Source organism: Phaethon aethereus (assembly GCF_964289735.1).
Source record: "Phaethon aethereus genome assembly, chromosome: 6".
In the NCBI taxonomy this organism is placed as follows: Eukaryota; Metazoa; Chordata; class Aves; order Phaethontiformes; family Phaethontidae; genus Phaethon; species Phaethon aethereus.
The window spans coordinates 35,137,658-35,158,927 of record NC_138580.1 but is presented as its reverse complement, the minus strand read 5'-3'; positions in this window follow the sequence as shown (position 1 = coordinate 35,158,927).

Sequence of the window (21,270 nt, the reverse complement as noted above, 5' to 3'; positions counted from 1 at the left end):
AAAGCCTTTTTTCATAAACCCTACTTGTCTTTACTAACAAAGAGAATTATTTCTCCTAAAACATAACATTTTTAATATTATTAGCCCATAAATAAATAACCTATGGTGCATCAAAATCAATATATATACGTAGCTGGTTTTAAGTCTATTAACTGTCAGTGCTTGCTCCTTTACTGACAATTTTGGTGTATTCCACAAGTAGATGCACTGAATTAACTCGGGAGTCTTCTGAAGTAAGGCTCTGGACAGCATCTAAGTTACCCGTACCTTAGGCAGTGAGGCGACACGCAACCTTGAGGAGCACTGCAAGATCCCTGCAGTGGTCCATACAGGCCAACACATTTGATTTGCATCTCTTCCACCCCTGTCCTGAGTGGCGCTTCTGGCCACGGCTGCAGTTTGGTTACTGGGCTGGATGGATCCAGGGTCTGATCTAGTCTGTCAGCTACTGTACATGACACAGCAGCAGCAGAACTGGATCCTAAAGAGATTTATTCTCCATACAGTGACACTAGGAGCACTTGCCAGAAAAGCACCACTGGTTAGACCTTTTTTTGTTATTAGAGAACAGCTCAGATGAATTATAGTTTAAGCAACCATTTCTGATGGAATGCTTGCGGTACTTCGCACACGTGCCTTGGATGACATCATCATTCTCGAATTTTTTTCCTACCAGGCAATAAGTCTTCTTTGTGATATTCAAGGCATGAGAAAAGGGCAAAAAAATGTGCCTACCTTCCTTTGAAATTCAAAAAGCAATAGTTCCCCTATTTCTTTTAGATTTCTCAGACAGAAGTCTGTATAGTCTGTCTGGTGTATATGCAGTGAATCCACTGTGTCCATGAAATAATGCATTTATAGGATGTCAGTGAAAGATTGTCTTGTATGCAACCTAGAGTTGATCTGCAGACAATAAAGTCAACCTGTCCAGAGTGCAAAATGTGTGATGCAAATGATTTGCATAGTGCAAATAAACTGTGCAGTTCACATTCTGTAGGTCATGTATGTCCCAGATATACCAGAGTCACTGCACATGCGATGTAGAGCCAAACTGCACCAACAGGTACAGTAGGTACCATCCAGAATTTGTTGTATATGAAGGCAGTAATAGCACCTTTCCTAACAATTTCCCTGCTGAATGTCCAGAGGTCCTAGACATATAGCTAAAAGACCATAGTTGATTTATGAAGCATTTGTCTACTTCCAAAAGCAGCAGAGTTGGCAGGTAGGGGAAATCCATAGGTTTTCTCCTGAACTTGCCACCACTTTGCTGCATGAGCTTTCCCCAGATGCTTATTAAAATAAGTCTGTGCTCAGGTTTCCTTTCCCTGTCAAACAGGGAATAACAGAATATTCCTTACAAGATGGATGTTAAACCTAATACAGTAGCTTGAGCAGTTCAATTTTTACATCTAAGATGCTGCTAAAAGAGTCCCAAATATTCTTATTAATACTCCACTAAATCCAAATTATATTAGATTGCTTTGTGAAGCCCTTGTGAATATTTTTAAAGAGGCAGCTCCTGTTTCAGGTTGGCTGGCTCACTGGAGTCTTTTCACCACAATATTTACAGATTTCAGATGCATTTAGGGAGGTGTTTAATAGCTGGAAGCTCTATGAGAGGAGTTACCAGTTTTACTTGGTATAAACCCGACTCAGCAGTCTTACAGCCATAATTTACATAATGGGACAGCATACCAGCTGTGGATTTGAGCCTAGGTCTGACTAATTGTCACTGGCAGTGTGGGAGTGGAGACAAAAAAGTGGGATTTTGGCGACACAAGATCCTTCTTTTGTCTGAACACAGGTGCCAAAAGACGTCTTTAGATTCAGAAAGTTTGCTTCCATATCGATGTTTAAGTTTGCAAATAATAGCTTCTGAGCTTTCAGAGATAATAGTTCCAATAGGATCTGCACCTTCCTTTACAACAAGGGCAACCAGTATGTGCAGAAGCCCTGGATTATGTTAGCAAGTGTTGACCAAAAGTAAGCCAACCTTGGTATGCAGATAACCCTGGCTTTCCACCATTCTCTGGAATATATGTGGTTGTGGGCAACGCTATAGCCTCTTCCATTGCAAGGCCAGCCCTAGCCTCCTACTTAATAACTTGATGTTTCCTGTTCCTACCTACATCTGTGCTTTTCCTATGGGAAGGCTTAACAATTTCTTTTATTACTACTCTTCCAGATCATAGTACCATTTATCTTTGTTTTGTTTCTTTTTTCATGTGAGTAAAACCCTTTCAGAATTTATATTTACTGCTATTGTAGCTGTCACAAAGGCATTTTATTCTTAACAGAAATCTCTTAATCCTTTACAGCCTATCACTGGAGATGCACAAGAATTAACAAGGTGTGTATTTATATTCCAGTCTTCCTAGCCAAAGTTTTTCAGTGGATAAATTCCTTATGCTTTCCTTGTATGATTAGTGTCATCTCTCTAGTTACTATTTGAATGAAGAAATGTAAATACTGGATTAGTTTTTTAGGACTTTTAAGTTTCATATTAAAATCTAAAAATACTTTACTTTTATTCAAAAGTCATAAACATTCTTCAAAATGTTTCCAATGAGACAGCTGTCTATAAATGAAAAAAGTTATAGTATGTTTAACTTGTCTGGCAAGAAGGGCAACAATTCAACTAGAAGATGTAAACAACTGAAACTGTTTTCATTATTGGTAAGCGCGTAACTATGATGCCAAGAATATTCAAAGATACAATTTCAGGAAAGACATGTCTTGAAAAATAAGAAAGGATATATTTTGGCTTTAAACAACTGCCCACATCAGTGACAGGTTCTATAAGCACAATGCTTGTAATAGAGCTTCTGAATATAGAGCAATAGCAATTTTACAAAATAATACCCACAAATGTCATCATGGTTTAACCAGAGAGGTGTGAATAATAGTGAGAGACCTCATGTAAGCTCAGATCTTGCACTCAGCTGAGAAGTTTCATGACATTTAATTATCATGATGTTACCATTCTTCATTAAGACGCCCCTCTTGGGGTACAAAGTGGTGTTTTACTCATGTATCTTACACAAGGTCTAGCAAAACTGGAAAGAATATATATATAATGTACCATCTTTTGAAAGGTGAAGCACAGAAGCCTTTACTGAACTGTCCCCAGCTATGACTTAGGCATGGAAAGCTGTGGCTCTGTTGCTCATAGCTGCACACATTCAACTATCAGAACTACCATCTCTGTATCACCTGACACTCAGAGGTCAGAGTTTGTAATGCAACTTCACAAGGAAACAGGCAGAGATGAGGAGTGGAGAAAAGTCTCCCAGTTTTTTTAGGATTCCCACTTCCTTTCAAAAGCGATGCTTTTTTCTCCAAAACTGTTCATTTCACTTACGTGTAAGTAATCTGAATATCTATACATACTAATCCTCATTAAGTAAATGTCAACTGACTCCCACTTTCTCTAAGATTCATAGTGTTATGCCCACATTGGGTTTATTTCTCTCAGACTTCAAAGTGACAGCTCCTGTCTCCCAGGGCTAGATCACAGAATCACAGATGACAGACTACCGTCATTTTAACTCGAAACAATCATAATTTTCATTAGCAGAGCTAGAGTCCTGTGAAAAACTCATAGGAAAACCAACCAGAAGCTCTAGCAAATTCAGAATTCAGAGGTTTATTTAGAGAGGCTAGAATTGCCTAGCTTAGACAAAACTCTGGCTCAGGGGGCTGAACCAACTCTATATTCACATGCCCAAACTAAGATGTTGGTAACTGAAAAGAGATGGCCTAATTAGGTGAGGAAAACAACTTGCTTACAATCCTACATTATGCATGACCATCTGTTTTATGAGACTCCTTTTGTCTGATCTTTCCCAGTCATACGAAAACACTGTACCCAAAACACAAATAAGGAAAGCATCCTGTAGCAAATGAGAAAAAAAAGTAATTAAAAGAAGGGAAAAACATCACATCTACTAGGAACAAGTGGATGTTTCACACCCAAATGTCAACAGTAGCATTTCTGCAAGCTCCCTATATCACACTGAACATTCATTCTCAAGAGTGGGAATTATTGACTTGAATTGGAACACTTTGTGTTGAGGAAGAGACTGAAATGAGTCTGGAGGGTAAGATAACAGCCTATCTGCACTTTAAGCTTATTTTGTTTAGTTTTCTTCATTAGAACTTGATGCAGTTTGTCTCCTATGGGGTGTCATTGTTCTGTTACTAAACAACAGAACAATGCTTAATAGACAGTATTTTGCTTCCTGTCTGTATTTTAGTATGCAATATGAAAACAGGGGGATTTGTTATTTTCCCTACAGCCTTCTAACACCTATGAATTTTGCCTTTATTTCTTAATTCAATGTTCAGGAATTTTGATACAGTAAAATCAAATGTGAAAGCTAGTCAGTATTTGTAGCCCTTAAAAGAGAAACCCTGTTTTAAGTAGAAGGCATTCTTCTCTTGAATAACTCGTGTTGAAGATTATGGTTGACCTCTTTTAAGACAGTCACATTTTGACACCCCTGTTCACCTTTCTGCAATATTTTATTCTGATTCTGTGCCAAGAAAATACTTAAAAGCACATTTTTAACTTCAGGCACATGTTTAGTTTCCAATGATTTCAATTAAATAAAAAAAGTAATTCCTAGATTTAAAAAGACAATGCTGAAAGACTTTTTGGAATAGAAGTGAACCAGAGAACAAAAGCTTCTTTTGACCTGCCGTTAGTTTGAACTGAACAATCTGTTGTATCAGTGGTCCCACAGCAGAAAAAGGGAAATCCCTTAGAAGACCTTCAGTTGCACTATCAATTTCTGTTTCTGGGTGTCTCCTGGAACAGTCTTTATAAAAACATGTTTGTTTTTTGAGACCAATATTCACTTACGTTCAACTTAGCCACAACTTCCATTTTTTGGAAGGCAAAGCATAAAGTACTAGAAGCACTTAGAACTACATGATGAAATAAGTATATGTCAGCAAATAAAATCATTCATCTGAACTGTTCTGCAGTTATACAAATAACATCTACCTCAACAGCCATCAATTTTGTAGGCATCAATTTTGTAGGTGAATGAATACAGGTGGAGCCCTTTGCCCATATTCAGCCACCCTATATGTGAAGAGTGTTCTGCACTAGGGCATGAGATTTAGTCAAATAAATCTTTAGGAAAACCTGCAGAGATGATTCTGGCATGCATATGAGAAAAACCTCATACTACCATCTGACTGTACTTGATATTAGACAGTGATTAACTAAGTTGCCATATCTTATTAAGAGTTAGTAAGCCAGTCTTTTCCCCTTTTGCAGTATCATTAATATAATCCTTTGGTGTTAGTGCTGTATTGATTATTCATAATTAGCCATCATTCTACAATTACGTAGCTTTCCATTCTCATAAATTCTAGTCTTAGCTTTCAAAGAGTAGTTTACCCATCAGACTCGACCTGATACCTTCTTGTCACTGATGGTATATGACTTCACTAACACTAGTAAACATCAACTAACTTGTTTCACTCAGGTAAAGCTGTTCCCATAGAAAGCTTTGTCTGTTTTCAGGCTTTTTTCTTAAAAGGTGCTTAGCGTTAATAAGCAATTGAAAAATTAAAAAGAAAACCTGAAAATGTAATTTTGGTCTAAAATTTCTCTTATAGTGCTCTAACAAGAACATTCATATTAATATTGTTATGTTAATTTTCTAATTTATCTGAAGTGAAAGTTAAGGTAATACCAAGAAAAGCACTCCCTCTCTGTTCCATTAATGACACCCATGACCTGAATCATGTTACAGAGATACTGCCTGGGAGACCCTCCCCCAGTATCCAAAATGATATGTGGAATCTGTTGGCACCAGTGTATTTATGTACTCAGGGACAAGATACAAACCCCTCTCTCGCAGGATGCTTTTCAAAGAGATAGTCTTTGGCCACAATGGTGGTCTTAGCCCTCACCTTCAGCTTTGTACAAGCACTGTTCTATCAGAGCTGAAAATGTGGCTTACAGTATTTGCAGAGCTCTTTTTTTTTCCAATATCTTAAGCACAAATCTATTCATTAGCTTAAATCAAGCTAACAAGAAAACACAAATATGACTGATAGCTTGCTGTTATCTTTCTATAATACTTCCCCACCCTATTATTATGGCTAGCACTCCCAAATGGATGGAATGACCTGTTATCCTAATCCAGATAGCTTGCCAAAGTACAATTTTTCATGGAACAATTACGCACAATGGCACAAATTGTGATACATTTAAATAATTAGGGAAACCAAGTCTCAATATAAGTGCCCATTGAAAATTTGAAAAACAAGTGTCATCAACATTTCAACAAAAAGTTAATCAGAAGCAAATGCTAAGTCTTATATCTGGGATGGAATAAGTCCATTCAACAGTACAGGTTGGGGGACAGCTGTATAAGAAGCAGTTTTGAAGAAATGCAGTGGGGAGGCCTGGTGGACAACAAGTTGAACATGAATCAGCTGAACATGAAGCAGTGTGTCCTTGCAGCAAAGCCAAACTGCATCCTGAGCTGTTTTAACAAGAGTATAGCCAGCAGGCCCAGGGAATTGATCCCTTCCCCCATCTGACACCTGTGAGACTGCATCTGGAGTACTGTGGCCAGTTTTTGATTCCTCTGGACAAGACAGACATGGACTTATTGGAGTGAGTTCAGCAAAGGGCCACCAAGATGGTCAGAGGCTGGAGCACACCACAAGAAGAGGAGAGGCTGAGGGAGCAGGGCCTGTTCACACTAGAGAAAAGAAAGATCAGGGTACATCTTAATACTGTCAAAGGATACAGAGAAGATGGAGCCACACTCTTCTGAGAGGTGCCAAGTAATAGGACAAGAGGCAACACACACAAGCTGGAACATGAGAAATTCCAATAGCTACAAGAATTGTTTTTTACCACAAAGGTGATCAAATACTGGAAAAGATTACCCAGAAAGCCTGGGGAATTCCTATCCTGGGGGTGTCCAATATACAACTGGACAAGTCCCTAAGTAACCTGCTCTGGAACCTGCTTTGAACAGGGCGTTGGACTAGACCTCCAGAGGTCGCTTCCAACCTAAATGATTCCATGATCATGGAAACTTTATCACCTTCAGCACTCAATTTCTCAAACTGCAGGCTGCGGACCTCTCTTCTGGGGGAAGTGTAAATAAATCCCATTACAGATCCACCAAGTGAAGTCAGTGTATTTCACAGAATCACAGAATCATTAAGGTTGGAAAAGACCTTTAAGATCATCAAGTCCAACCATCAACCCAACACCACCATGCCCACTAAACCATATCCTGAAGTGCCACGTCCACACATTTTTTAAAAATGTCAACAACTTGACCTAAGTTGACTCCAGCACCGTTCCAATGTTTGACCACTCTCTCCGTAAAGAGATTTTTCCTAATATTGAGTCTAAACGTCCCCTGGCGTAACTTGAGGCCATTTCCTCTTGTTCTATCGCTAGTTACTTGGGAGAAGAGACCAACACCCATCTCACCACAACCCACTCTCACATCAGAGAGTGATGAGGTCTCCCCTCAGCCTCCTCTTCCCCAGACTAAATAACCCCAGTTCCCTCAGCTGCTCCTCATAAGACTTGTTCTCCAGATCCCTCACCAGCTTTGTTGCCCTTCTTTGGACATGCTCCAGCAACTCAATGTCCTTCCTGTAGTGAGGGGCCCAAAACTGAACACGGTATTTGAGGTGCGGCCTCACCAGTGCTGAGTACAGGGGCACAATCATTTCTCTACTCCTGCTGGCCACACTTTCTGGTTTGAAGAAGAAATGGTCAAAAAACGATCCGGTTTGTTTGAAAAGGCAATGTTGATTTGAATTTGGGGAAGGGCTGTTACAGAAGAACTGCTCATGACAAGTAAGTCTGTATTCAGTGCTCACGAGTCAATTCAATTTAAATCAAGGTTAAATTAATACAATAAACACAATCAGACATTTAAGATTTTGCATATCAGGAGATCAAGTATTAATAAATTAAGGGACCTGATATGGAAAGTTTGCAACATTATGGGGGTCCTGGTCATATGAAACCCGGCATGCGAATCAAACGTGAGTAAGCAAGAATCCTTTCCTGCCACATCAGTGTCAGGAAAAAGAGCAAATATTTTCAAGCAACTTCAAACAACTATGAGAAGGAAAAAAAACCCCGAAGTCTGTATATTACTGGTACTGCAAAAAACAGCTGTATGCTAGCTATATTCTCGAACTACACTGCATGGTTTTACACATGGAAAAAGTATCACAATGGCAAGATGAATAGATTTCAATTTGTCTCTTAATACAGTATATTGATTTTTTTTTTCATGACCTCAGTTGGGGCTGAGGCAGGACTCTTGCTTCACTGCAAAAGAGATTGACTTAGGTTACTTCTCAAGGTAAATTTCAAGTCGTAGTCTTTTAAAGTAGTCTTTTAAATCTATGGGCTGCTCACTAATTATGTCTTCAGTCCTATAAAAACACATAATTGCCCATTACTGTATTCAGTAGAAATAGTCAAGTATTTATTATGCACGTGCTTCCAAGCGTTTTCAGGATGAGAGTCCATGCCAAAGTCAATTAAGCACAGGGCTCCAAAGTGGTTGGGAAATTATATAGGATAAACAGGCAGAGGATGTTTCTTAAGTGAAGGTGCAATTCTGGATGTCATACATGGTCAGAAGCATTGTTGTAATGTATTTAACCTTGGGAGCAAACAGAAGAGTTGTTGTAACATATAATTATTAAAGAAAACATTGACACAATTAAACCTCTAACTAATGTCTATTTACACAATATTCACATCCATCCTGAGGAGCACAGGTTTTTCATTTGTGAATTCCTTTCTTCTGTAGTCTTTCTGTTTTGACCACATTCTTACTGTCAGCAATCGATTTCGTACCTCCCGTTGCAAAACAAGTATGTTGTTTATGCTGTTGTGCACAACAAGTTTCAAAATGGTTATTAGTTTAGCTGAAAAACTGCACAGTGACTACATGCTACATAGGGCCAAAATAAGCTGCCTAAACATAGGCATCTAGTTTGAGGGACCCCTGTGCATCTGAAACACCCAAATTGGAAAATATAACACAGGTCCTGTAAAAGACTTGTGCTCTTCTGGTCAGGATACCTTCTGTCATCTCAGATGATAATAGATGCCTAAATTCAGAAAAACAGATTTAACTCTTACTCTATAAAAACCTTACTAAGGCTGTTGGAGATAGGCTAGATCTTTAGGACAGCATGTGTGTGCTTGACAGCATATGGTCAGTTTTTGGTTTGTATGTTAATCTCAGAGTACTTTGACAATATTTCTATGTTGAGACTCAGCAGCACTTCTGAACTAGGTATTACAGCCACACTGTGGAAGAACAGAAGTACAGAGAGGTTGAACGCCACATTTAGCTTTCCCAAATTCTGCTTCAGTCTGGAAAAGCCTACAGCCAACCAACTGAAACACTATCACTTAGTTGCAATTCAGATGTCGCAAGTTTGGCCTTACATAACTTCCTCCAGGATGACCACTTGGAGCCATCAGAACCTGTGGATGGAGCCTGAATGGGGAACTTGTCCTGACTGATTTTTAGAAGGCAGTCTGAAAGGAGAAAATGAGGGCTCTACAATACATGAGCTTGTGCTGAGTGAATAGCAGGTTGTAGTAGTAACTGAAGGAGGTACTCACTAGGAAGGTGAGAATCATTCCAAATTGTCTGGGAGAACATGCCTGTCTTCATGATTATTATTCCTTAGATAATTAAATACATGGAAATGGCCTGTGGCAATCAGTTTGGAATAAAATGGTTCAGTTCCAGTTTTGTATAGGTGCCTAGACTTGGAGATTTAAAGGAAGCCAACAAAAAAAGTATTTCATTAACTAATTCAAGACATGAAATTCATTCTTGTGAATCAGTTTTGTTAGGTACAGCCATTTAATTTGTCAAATTACATAATTATGCTCTGATAAATCAAATTAACAAATGCAAGATACATTCGGTTCAAGGTTTATTACTTTCTCTGAAATGCACAGGCCAAAGACAAGACCTAAGAGAACAAGGCAGCTAGACATCTACTTAAGTAGGAGAGGGTGGGGGAAGAAAGAAAATTCAAGACTGTACCTGCCAGTGTGGACATGATCTGATCTCCAGTGAGGCCTGCAGGAAGTAGGAGGCAAATGGGAGGAAAGCAAGGGGAAAAAAATGAAGCTTTGGCACACAGTAAGACAGGACTAAGAGACTAAATCCAGCAACTGACCAAGAGGCTGAGTGCCAGGCACTTCTGGATTCTGATCTTAGATTCATTGCTGACTCACCATGTGGCCATGAACAAATGACTCCACCTTTATGTTTCAGTCTCTCATAAGCGGGGTGATATTTATCTAGTAGTCTCAAGGAATGTTGTAAAGATAATTAATAAATGTTTGGAAAGTACTTTGAAGATGAAAGGTCAAATTCACAGTAATGGCTAGGAGGGCATTGAACTGACTTGCTCATTCCTTTTCAGCAAAAAGTCTATACTTACAGAAAGCATGCAAGAAAAATGCCAACATAGATTTGTTACTGTTGTCTACTCTCTCCTCTGCCTATTTTCACCTATGATTACACTCTGTATTTAGCTAATGTTTGATTTGAGCAAATCATATGTGTACAACTCTTTATCAGGTAAAGTTAATCGTGTGCCCAACTGATTGTCAGATTAGATTCCAAGACTAAATGGTGTGTAGAGGGCTGTCTTTTATCGTATATCTACAGAAACATCTGATAAACACTTTTTCAAATACAAGTAATAATAGCTGGTAAGTTATTAAAAAAGTGACAAATACATTTAGCATTGGTCATCAGCTCGCTGAAGTTGGGACAATATTTAAGGTCTGTTTTTGTGCCTTAGCATCAAAGTACACCGTTGACAGTGGGTGGTTTATATTTTTCCTTTTTAGAAGTTTGTATTATTTTTATTTTTAGAATTTTATATTATTAAAAATACATTTTAAAAAATCCTACCAACTATAGGATACATTTATTATTTCATCTCATGTCAAAAGCCTACTACATCTTAGGCAGCTTTGTGTTTATTTGGTCACAATCAGACCAGAAATAGACTGGTACTCTGGGCTGGTAAAATTCTGGTTACTTACTTTCCCTAATGATTCCTCTACTCAAGGCTGAGGTCTTTCAGGAAGGCAAAACAGTCTTAGCTGTTAGGCCATTGGTGTCTTATGGGTGCCACAAGTCAACTGTAATTTCTATCCAACTTAACATGCCTGTCCTTTCTATGAGTCTATTTAAAGTTTTGTGTGTCGGGCTTTATATATGCAACTACCTATGAAATCACAACAACTTGACCTAATTTGGTAAGGTTGAATAACAGAAGAAAGCTCAGTTGAGAAAGTTCACTAGCCATCCCTAAATAAAGTTTGTTCATATACTATTCAAACAAAATATTTAATAAATATTTTTGAACTATGTATTTAGTTTATTGACAATTAAGATTGGCTGTGTCTGGGCCAGGTACTGCTGCTGACTTAAATAAATTACCATCATCTAATACAGCAATAGAAGACTGCTATTCAGTGTGAATTAATACATTAAATACTTGATTAGTACGGCATGTCTGGTGATTAGTCCACTTCTGCTTCTCCTGTCTCTGCCAAACTCTCACAGTCTTTGAGGTGGCAGGGGTTCATGGAGGACAAGGCAGCAGGTACGTCCATGTACCTTTATGAACTTGGAAGAAATGGTTGGACTTGATGGTCTTAAAGGTTTTTTCCAACCTTAATGATCAGTGAGTAAGCCACTTTTTCAATCTAAGAACAAGAAAACCTGCTGATAGACCAAAATATTATTAAATGCTGAGACAAAATTTGCTTTTATGGCCCAATACATTTTTAGTTTTGAGCAACCCAGTGAAAAATAATTTATCACCTGGGTTGCTCAAAAAGAAGGAGCCACGGGTGTGTGCTTTATTTGCCAAAGAAAAAGAAAACTGGGTTGTCCAGCCAATTTTCAAATGGCAACACAACCACATACATAGGTTTTGTAAAAAACATAAGTTGTAATTATTTAGCAAGCAAAATAACAGCTAGTTTAAAACCAAACAGAGGCTGTATCTCCAAGCCATAGGACGCAATCGCTCGTTTTCAAGAATACCATGTATAACATCACTTGAGAAGTTGCAGAAAGTGACATTACCTCCAAACATTCACATCTGAATATGAAAGAAAAACAAAAATATTTTTGTGGCTTCAGTGGCGTAACTGAAAATTGGCTGGAACCACTGATAATTCACTGCTTCCTTTCTCCCTACTGATACCAAAATGAAATGATATAGGAGCTTGCTAATCAGTAATCTTGGATTCATCCTGTCTCGGGCTTTGTTACTGCTACAGGGTGCACCTATACTGCAGTCTTTTACATCAATCTAGCAATGGCAGCACTGAGTTGAGCAGAAGCTACAGTCTGTCTAGGAAATGGGATACATGCTCAGGCAGTTAGTTCACATCAACCTTTATGCTGCATACCTACTGGTACTGACACTGAACTAATACCACACATGCTACTAACTCCAGGAAAAACATATCAATAGTGTGTCACATTTTCCTTTATGTCTTATCAGCAGCTTAATAGCTGTAGAGTGACAATGCAGAGGTCAGAGTCTATTTTTGGTTCTACCATGGGTCTTTTGTGTACTCCTAAATAAGTGCATATTTTGTCTTAGTTCCCTCTGCTAAAAAAAGAGAGAGATTTTCTAAAGGTCTCTAAAATTTGCGGATGAATAGTGTCCTGCACAGTGAATTCAGGGTACTGTCACATGCAGTCATGTCTAGTTTTATATCCTCCAATTTCCTCATCTACAGAATAAGGATTATTTTATGCGTTATAATTAACAGGTCACTAAGAGGTTAAATTCATTAATATTGGTCAAGGATTCTGAAAACCTGAAAACGAAGGCAGCATTCAAAGAATATTATTATTAGTTTCACCACATGTATATTACATAAAGCTTAACTCTACAGAGAGGCCAGGGAGCAGGAGACAGGGAACAGTGATGATGATGTGCCCAGAATGGTATCAGAACAATGACCATTATAAGCCGATGATACTTTATCAACTGAACAGAACAATGGCCGAGGCTTAGCACCCAGTAATGCATTAGTTGTGACATTATGAATCAGATCATAAAAATGAGGTCAGTTCTCTGGGCTAATTGTGTTGGGCTACTTGTTGAGAATTGAATGTATAGGAAAAAATGTGTAGTTCCGTTTACAGATCTACTGTACTAAAAAATGAGAAATTCAAAAGGGCTAAAACTCAGCTGTGCTCCTCCCCCAGTGGTACCAGTCAGGTTCCTTTGCGGCAGGATGCTGAGCACTTTCAAAAATCCCAGTGGAAAGCATGTAGTTTGCAGGATTCGTGTGCCATGATTTGTTCTTTGGGAGGAAAAGTCACACTGTTGACACCTAAAGCATACATTTACACACTGTCCACAGTACTGGGTGCTCCTCAGGGAACAAAGTATTTGGACAAAGCTAAGTATTGGGGCTACCACTACATTCTTCCTCACCTACTTGGTTACTACATATCTATTATATTAGATGTTTGGGTAATTCGACCACTGTTGTATATAGATATATATAAATATAGCTAACAACACTGGACTTTTCATACTGAAAACTGTTGACCCAGTGCATCTAACCTTACTATAGTTCTCCCAAGGAAAGAGGATCCTTCTGTAGTCAGTGAAGAGGTGCTGAAGTTCAGACAGACATCATTTTCCTTGAAGGTCTTCAGAGCCCATTCACCACTGCATGCTTTCCCAATGTGTTTGCCATGTGCTTTCTGATGTGAAACAGCTTTCTGGTGACCAATCTACACAAGAATTGTAGGATGAAGTACAGCCATTAGAGCAGTGACTGTGCAGCAGTACAACAAAGAATGTAGCTGCGGGAGCAAAGAATGCTTATTTGTTGAACAGATGGGACAAGAGGGGAAGCAGAATTAGTGAAAGTAAAATCTGACATGCAAGATGTGGTTAGTTTATTTTAGATGTTAGAAAAAACATGGGAATTAAAGAACAGCTGGAGTAAAAGGATGAAAGTGGCTTAACTGGCCAGGTCAAAAAGTTTATTCTATGGCAAGCAGTATGATAAAAGTGTGAAAGGTAGGAAAACAGGTTAATTGATCACATGCAGTACTATTATCAGCATGAAAGAGGTAAGGAAATTAACTTCAGTAGCTGATCACACAAAAGAAAATAAGACTTCCTGCAAATCTAATGAATATGGTACACACTGTCCTTGTCCTTCCCTCTCTCCAATATATGGAAGTAAACGGAAGTTAAACAGCAATTCTGTTGCAGCCTTGGGGACAACTGATTGGTACAATCTTTGTACTGGAGACTGGGTCAGATCTGTGGATATGGGGAATGGGTTTTAGGCAGCATTCCACACAGATGCAGGTCATCTACCAGAAGCAGGAGATGTGAGCAGCCTCACTGGGAAGAAGGGCAATCAATTAAAGGAAGATGTTGCAGGTAAACATTGGGCCAGACTGTGGCAGGTTTTATGGGCCTTCTGAGCTGCTAGACACCTTCAAGCTTCTCTTGGTCTGACAGATTTGAATAATAGGACAACTCAGGTTGGAAGGGACCTCAGAAGGTCTCTTGTCTAATCACCTGCTCCAAGCAAGGTCAGCTATGAGATCAGGTTACTCAAAGCTTTATCCAGTTTGGTCCTGAAAACCTCCAGGGTTGGATACTGCAAAACCTCCCTGGACAACCTGCTCCACTGCTTCACTGTCCTCATCTGCATCTTCTCCTATCTCATCTGAGAAATTAATTAATGCTTCCAGTTACCAAATATCTTCTGTATCTGTTCCTGCTTCATCCTCATTGATACTGGCATCCTGGAATTGTTTTTTTTCTGTTAAGGAGACATAGCTAGTTGAAGTTTTTTTAGTGGCTTTTTTTGTTTTGGGGTTTTTTTTTGTTTGTTTTTTAACAGAGTTCATACAGTATGAGTTGTGGCAATGTGATGACAATAAAATACAAGGGAGATGGTGCTGCACTATAAACTTAAAAAACCCACCTTTGTTCAGGGGGTTGTAAAGCCTTAGCAGATGGCACTGCCATGTTATGAACAGTCTCACAGTTGGTATATTGAAATTCTGTAGGCTAAAAGGCTCTACTGTAGTGATTTTAGGAGCCCCCATCTAACTTCAGTACAAGCTGAAAACATTCTCACTGTCATCAGAACAACTATTTCTGTCCCCAGGGATGTTTTATGAAAGAAAAGAAGCAGCTGTGCAAGCATTTCTGCCAAAATAATCAACAAAACAGTAACTAACAGTAACTGGACTAAGTGACTGTATATTTTGCACCCTGAGAACCACAGGGAGTCAAAGTGAGAGCAACAACTGTGGAAGAAGTTGTTAGGGAAATAGAAAAGGACAGCAGGATACTCCATGATACAGATTTTTATTCATCCTGAGGTATGCATACGTGCCTTCTGAGACAGGGGCCAGGATGTTCATCACCCCAGAGAATTAAGAATCAGCAATGTCATCTGTGTCCCAGACAAAGCAATGATAAATATTCTTCCCACACCTATGCATAGAGGTGTGGCATTCTGGTCTTTCATCAAATCTCTATTTGCAGGAAAACAGCTTGCTAGATAAAGTTACTGCGTAGTAAGAGCCTTTCATAATGCACACTCTAAACCTGGCTGGGTTACCAAGAAATTTCCTCCAATTAATAATCCTTCCTGTCTGAAGATGGCTTTTTTGGATAAATCTGTAGAGACCGCAGTGCGCTCAAGGACAGGATATTGGTGCAATTACACCAGACTCCCTCCTCAGACAAAATGCAGAATTTTCAGCAGGATGTTGCAGCTGTTCCACTGCTGTGCACAGCAGTACTACGCAATAATTTAGGCCAGGAAATGGGTATTACTTCATACTAATGCAGAGCTGGTGATGATTTTTAAAAATTCTCAGAGGTAAAGTTTTATTTCACAATAAAACAGTATGTAAATAAATACATGAAGCAACGGCACCAAAATCAAGCAGGAAGCCTGCTTAAAAACTTTCAACTACGAAGGACTAAAAGTACAGTCTAACACAAACTGACAGTAACACATGGAACAAATAAAAATATCCTCAGTCTATTTACTGCTGAGTTTACCAAAAATATTTAGCCTGCCATTGGATCATACTGAAGCTGCTCCATAGGCAGTAAGAACTACTTGATCCAAGCACACACTACACTCTGTTTGATGAGAAACAAACTACTAAGAATTAAATAATGAAATGCTGCTAAATCATTTTTCTATGCATGAGGTCAGTACTATTTGAAAACAACTGCCATCTAGTCTGCTAATCAGAAATCAACAGACATCTAATAAACCCTTGCAAAAAGGGTTTACTATCTACAGCTGTATTATAAAGTCTTACTTTTAAAGATGAACTAGTTAGAAAAATAATTGAAAATTAATCATATTAATGCTTAAACAGGCTTCCCTTTAGTTGTATCTCTCAGTAAAAACCATAGCAAGTGCTTCAGTGGAAAAACAAAAAAACCCCTCTAATGCTAAAATGCAAATGCAAAGAACTTCACTGAATCCAGTTATTTTTACTTAATCATGACAGTTAGCATAGTAAAAACCTCAAAATTGAAGATAATAACCAAAGGCTAGCATTGCCAGCTGCCTATCTTCCCGTACAAGAAGACAACTCAGACTACACTGGCATTTGTGAAATTGTTTTATTACTTAACAGCTAGCAGTAGTTAGGTAAAGCACAACATACTGTGCCATTTTGTTGTTGTTGTTGGACTTCTTAAACAGAACATTTGACACTGGCGCGTAAGTTCTCTCACATTCATCTAAGTGTCTGACATTCTGGCCTACAGCCAGTACTACAGAGCAGAATTCACGGTTGCATTTGCACATGCTAGTGCAGAAGTAGACTTAAGGGGCTTAAACCAATTCTTTTCTGACACTGCTTATACACTGAAGCATGAGATTTGGTTCTCCCTGTTCTACTCTACCCTATGACAAAAAAATATAATTAGTGCTTATAAAATTAGTCTATTACAAAAACCAAATCAGTATTTTAAAATCAAAAGTTTCACCAACTCTCTGCAACACGAATATTTTCCATTCTAAATATATTACAACCCCACCACCCATCAGTGCTTTTTCTATTATAAAATTAAAGAGAGGCAACAATCCCTACTATTTGGATGTCTCGTTCAACCATGTTTCCAGTTCTAATACAATTGTAAATAAATGCTCCCACACATCAACCATATAGTACCAGTGAAGCGTTAGATCAGAAAGACAATTAATGTCAACACTATTAGCAACCATCTTGCCAATCATCTAGCAAGTATTTCCTCATTGTCCTGTGTAGGGCCAGATACGTAGGCAGAATAGATGGCGCAACCTGTCATCAGAAGCTCTGCTGGGAAGAGGCTGAATACTACAAACCTTCTCCTCCCTCACTCCCTAAAATCACTTCCCTATCTATGTATTAGAACAGCAAATCTTTACCATGAGTCTTTACCAACTTTGTCCTCAGCATCAGAATATGAGAAACACTCACAACTTTGCAATGGCTAGAAACTGAATTGTCCAGTAACTAGAGTCAAATCTTCAGCTTTCCTCATCAGCCACATGCATGATGCAGACATGTGTTCTACCTTGTCAAACAAAAATACCTTCAGTTCTGAAAATCTAAAAGGAGCTTGAATAAGACTGAATATATTATCAATGTAATATATTGAGGTATATATTGGATACTGAATACATTCATCAAATACTACGACATTCTGCATGATTTTGGAATGGAGCAGTGCCTGAAAGAAAATAGTAAACTGCAGTGATCTTAGACGCCTATTTAGGTCTGATTCATTACCGGAGACGTGGAAACAGCCCCCTTTGCTGTTCCATTTCTACTAGTGCCTTAATTCACCTGAGTTTAGGTTTTAATGACTTCTGTAAACTTGAAAAAATATTAGTTGGGTTATCCATGATGATTTAAAAATCCTTTTCAAAACAGGATCTGGCATCCTCAGAGGCCATCAAGCCTAAGAGAAAATTTTTTATTGGTAGGCAAGGCAGATCAAAAGTGGAGTAAGAACAGCACCTATTAAGGTATAAAACTATTTAAAATTCTTCCTGTTCTCCTTCAGTGTTTTTTGGTTTGTGGGGTTTTTTTGTCTGTTTGGGTATTTTAAGTATTTAGTATCACCTAACTTCCTTCATTAGCATCTAATTAATTGTTAAATTAATTGTTTCAAACAATGTTGGTCCACTAAAAATCCAGACTGTTCTCCTAAGTAACTTCTAGATTCTTCGTCCTGGGAGCAAGTATTCTTTTCACTGAGGGCTTCATCCTGAAATGGTTTTATGCTCTAGGATAAGTCTGACCTTGTCACCTACACAGAGCGCCAATTATTCCTGTATATTCCACTACCCTATTTTCCAAATAGTTTACAGTAGTTTTGCTTTTTATACACCACGTATCAACAGAATCTGACCAAGTCCAAACTTAGTTCTGAAACTAATATGGGTTTCAATACAAGAGCTTGCTGAAATTTGTGGGCACTTTTCTACAGATTCCTAGTGATTTATACCTGGACCTAACTGAAAATTCACAAAAATCTAGAACTGCTTAAGTAGGGAAGCTGTTTTACAAACCAAATCAGCATCTGTACTGCATCAGCATCTCTGTCTCCTAATCTCTTCTTAGTATATAATTTTAATACACAGTTCTCAGCTTCCAAACTGTTTCTCCAAGATGATTGAGCCTTTGACAATTTTTTCACATTATTCTTATTTGATTTTGACTAGCAATTTCTTAAACTTTTGTGTCTACACTTCCAATATTTTATCTCTGCTTCACTCTTTCCTAGGAATGACACTATCTTGGAAATTGTATTTTTAGAGTTTAACTACAAACTCCTTATTCAACACCATGCACACATATGAAACATAGAATTCTACAATATAAAGAAATGCTACTAACAATAATTAGAATATCTAAGATGATTACTATCTAATACAGTATGCTTATATGCATATATGTAACTTGTATTTCTGTACTCACACACAAACTTGCACACATTTAAATTTATATGAACAAGACATGAAATTACATTAAAGCTCATGGAAATCCTCCAGCAGCAAGACTTTCAAGACTGTGTTGCTTATATTCCCTACAGAAAGAATGCAGTCACTCAAATAGTTCTTACCAGCTAAATCTCGCTCATCTTGCTTTGTAATCAACAGTCATTCAATTCAAATTATCTGTAAGAGGAAGGCAGCAGAATTCGGCTTTGCAGGCTACTATTAATTTAAACAAGTAAAATGCAGATCATCTGTTCGATATAATAAGATTAAAATTACTTTTATTACAGTTAGAAATACCAAATATCATTGAAAACTAAAAATAAATAAATTTTCTAATTATTACTCAGAACAAGAAATACTTTTTATTTCCCAATAACATGTATGAACAAAATTTTCCAATTTTCAGTCATACAAATATGTATTTTATTCTCCAAGGTGTTAGCTGTTAGCTCTTTTATTAAAAAAATAAAGGTAGAGCACTAAAGGAGGGAGCATACAGTCTGCAGGAGTCTATTCTAGTGCATGACTGAAAATAAGCACGGCAAAGTCTCCTGGCAACACTTTGTGTAAAGATGTGGTAAAAACAAGTTAAGTTACACGCATAGTAACCGAATACTAGAGCCTTCATTTTTTATCCAAAAATATTTTGAATGGTTCTATGTACTGTTAAGGAGCTGTTGCACTAATTTCAGTAGCAAACAATCCATGTAAGACTGTATTTCATGGACTGAATTAACAGAGGGATAAAAGTCAGTTAAATCAGATAAAAAGTAAAATGCTAAAAAAGAAAGAATAATAATCATCTTCCTTTAACTTTTAAAAAGATTATGACCTCTTTCTAGTTAATGTCATTTTTAATCAGATATCTTAATGTAATTTCTGCAGTAGCTGTTTAACTAATAGAGAAATCTGATAGTTGCAAGGGCTAGCTAAAAGGGCTTTTCAGCAGGTATTTGCCAAACCTGTCTGTTCTGCTTTAATTGTGCTGAATACAGTATAAATACTTTAACAGTTGTGACAAACTTAACACTTAAGCTCTGCTCACCAATAAGCCAGGCACAGCTTGAGACACTACCGTTCAGGGACTTGGTTGTGGTGGGTTTTTTCCCCCCACGGGGACAGACACCTCAAGAATGCTTGCAGTCCGACTGTCAACATCTTAACCGTGCTCTTTATGCCTATGGATTGCTTTCAGTTTTGAATTGCCTTTTGAGTTTTGAACACTGTTCATAAGAGGATTTTGACCACACTTACAGACTACCAGATATGAAGTCTGAACACTTCCTCAAGGGGAACTAGTACAGCCTCGTGCATTCTACATAGCATTAAACCAGGGACTAAATTATAATCCTGATATTGACACGAACAGTGAGAATGGAACAGATCAGTTTACCACAGTCCCCTATTTAACCTAAGTTATGTGCAAATTCAAATGGTCTCCAACAGCCATCTTGAGGATTAATTACTTACCACTTACTACTTTCTGCATACTATAAACACACATTATTACTGCAATGTAACTTCTTTTGCAGATTGTTAAAGTGGCTTGCTTTTCCTTTTTACCATGCACTTGTGCTAGAAAACTGCAGTTCCACTAGTCCAGAATAAGTTAAAAGAAGCAAAGAAACATTTATTCATTAAAAATTCCTCCCGAATGCTTAGCTGTCCACCTGTAACAACCGAGAAATAAGTTCCCAAGAGATTTTGTTGAATACTGCGCTTTCTTTCTCTACTCCGAGAAGTACACACCCAACTCCTCCTTAATCAGCAAACAGCAGGAGACAAATCCATCTCATCTTGTTAAAGGTGGCAGTATGATTTCAAAAAAACAAAAGAACTTCTGCCACCTAGATCACATTTTTTTAATGTAATCAGCATTTGAAACAAATTGGTTTTTCTTGTTTATACTTCTTTGCATGTTTTCTCCTGGGCTTCATTATCAAATACAGATAGAGACAGCCTATAAAGCTAGATGGACCTTTGATCTGACACCCTGCAGCCATTTCTGTGTTATCTTAGGTTCTAACCTACTTTTTCCCCCCGCTCCCACAGAGTGCCATGTATCAGAAGTAACAGAATTTTCATTGTACCAGTTTGGTCCTGGAATTCAGATCATTGAATCACAGAATCGTTTGGGCCAGAAGGGACCTTTAAAGGTCATCTAGTCCAACCCC